Source organism: Portunus trituberculatus, chromosome 41 (genome assembly GCF_017591435.1).
Source record: "Portunus trituberculatus isolate SZX2019 chromosome 41, ASM1759143v1, whole genome shotgun sequence".
NCBI classification, from domain to species: domain Eukaryota; kingdom Metazoa; phylum Arthropoda; class Malacostraca; order Decapoda; family Portunidae; genus Portunus; species Portunus trituberculatus.
The window spans coordinates 25,088,228-25,090,727 of record NC_059295.1 but is presented as its reverse complement, the minus strand read 5'-3'; the positions used below and the strand labels follow the sequence as shown (position 1 = coordinate 25,090,727).

Here is a 2,500-nt window from a genome sequence, read left to right as displayed (position 1 = left end):
AGAGAGAGAGAGAGAGAGAACGCATTCCCTGAGGTTATATAAAGGAGGAAAGACACCTACGACATGGAAGAGGAGGAGGAGGAGGAGGAGGAGGAGGAGGAGGAGGAGGAGGAACGCTGGCAGAAGATGGGCGAAGTAATAGAAGGGGATATAAATAAGATGGGAGGGAGCGATATAGGATTACGCAATGAAAGTGAGAGGAAAACTGAGAGAGCGAGAGAGAGAGAGAGAGAGAGAGAGAGAGAGAGAGAGAGAGAGAGAGAGAGAGAGAGAGAGAGAGAGAGGGGCAGGGGACACGTGGTCAGTTTCCCTAATCTAACGCATTTCTCTCCCATTTCAGTGTCTTCAACAAGTTTCCTCTCTCTCTCTCTCTCTCTCTCTCTCTCTCTCTCTCTCTCTCACACACATATTAGGTGTTCAAACTACGATATTCTCATGTCGTTCGACGCGCCATGAAAGGAGGAGGAGGAGGAGGAGGAGGAGGAGGAGGAAAAAAAAAGGATACAAAAATGGAGAGAGAGGAACCGAGAAGACATTTGCAACTAAAGTAGGAGAGAGAGAGAGAGAGAGAGAGAGAGAGAGAGAGAGAGAGAGAGAGAGAGAGAGAGAGAGAGAGAGAGAGAGAGAGAGATGAAGATAAGTCCCTACCACACCAACACACAAGGACAGGGAGACACGCCCCCCCTCTAATCTCCCTGCTCCATCTTGACCCCCTCTCCCCTTCAAGGCGTAACACACAAGGGGAAGGGAGGGGAGGGATAGAGGGAGGGAAAGAGGGAGGGACACACTGAATGGAGGAAAGAAAGAAAGAGAGAGAGAGAGAGAGAGAGAGAAAGAAAGAAAGAAAGAAAGAAAGGAAGAGACAATGGTAGATAAATGGAAAAGATGGAAAGATGGAATGGAAAGGAGAAATTGGAAAAGATGAAAGGGAAAAGGAAGGAAAATAAATAAATAAATATATAGACAGAAACAGTTAAAAAGACAGAAAAAGGGAAAAAGGAGGAAAATAAGATTAAAAAAGGGAAAACAAAGATAGACAGACAGACAGACAGACAAAATGAATAACAGAGAATGGCAGAAAATATAACAGGGAACAAATATGAAGAAAGATGGAAGATAGAAATAAAAGAGAAGGCGAGAACATGAAAAAAAGACAAATGACGCAGAAGAGAGGGACAGAACGAAGGGAGGTGAAGAGAGAGGAGGAATAAAGAAAATAAAGAAAATAGAAGCAAAATATGGAGAAAAAAATAGAGAGAGAGAGAGAGAGAGAGAGAGAGAGAGAGAGAGAGAGAGAGAGAGAGAGAGACGGTAGGGATGGAAAGATACCTCCCCCCCTTAAGCAAAACCTTAATTTGAGCCTTGCCGCCACTGCCTCTCCCTCCTCCTCCTCCTTCCTCCTCCTCCTCCTCCTCCTCCTCCTCCTCCTCCTCCTCCTCCTCCTCCCTTCCTGGCGTCACCGTGAGGCAAGTGTGGCGGTCTTCCTTTGTGTGGTGACGGAGGACACCAGTACACAGCCTTCCCCCAACGACTACTACTACTACGACTACTGTTTCTACTACTACTACCACCACCACCACTACTACTACTACTACTACTACTACTACTACTACTACTACTACTACTACTACAACTACTACTACTACTACTACTACTACAACTATTACTACTACGACTACTACTACAACTACTACTACTACCTCGCCCACTATTCTGCTGTGAGGCGCTGGGCATTTATTATACTCTAGTTAAGGGAAACGTGCTTTAAACTGCCCCCGGGAACACCTGTCGTAAAGATCCTTGTGTGGTGTTTCCCTCTGCACAACACCCACCACTGCCACACCACGCGCCTCATTACCCCCACTTCCTGTATGCACTGGCTCTCCACACACACACACACACACACACACACACACACACACACACACACACACACACACACACAGGCAAGCAGTGCAAGACATCAGTAAAATGCAAGACAAGAGGAAGTTCTTTGTGTGCAAGTGAATATATGTATGCAGAAATTCAAATAATGATACGATAATCTTGTGCATGACAGAATATGTAACACGAGTTTCACTATTCTCTACAAAAAAAGAAATAGATAAGTAAAGATAGACAGATATACAGACGCAAAAATAAGGAGGAAAGTATTTTTTCAGCCAATTTGTCCATTTTTCCTTACAAATAAGCCAGACACACAAAATATAAGCAGATGTAGAATTGCTGAGGGACTGACATGAGGACTGACACCCACCAATATGACGGGAATCAGACAAACAAGACAGGAATAACGGGTTTCCTCTACACACACACACACACACACACACACACACACACACACACACACACACACACACACACACAGTCCATAATTCATTTATAACGCGACACTCAGTCACTCAGTCAGTCAGTCCGTCAGTCAGTTGGTTGGACATTTATTCAGCCAATCACACACACTCCATGATTTATTTATAACGCGTCACTCAGTCAGTCACTC

General features: G+C 44.8%; 1 protein-coding gene across 2 annotated transcripts in view; it reads right to left on the bottom strand.

The window, feature by feature from the left end:
* The window catches only part of LOC123516952 (protein MTSS 1-like), a 225,762-nt gene that overhangs the window by 187,342 nt on the left and 35,920 nt on the right, over positions 1 to 2,500 (bottom strand). The gene's annotated exons all lie outside the window — the stretch shown is intronic.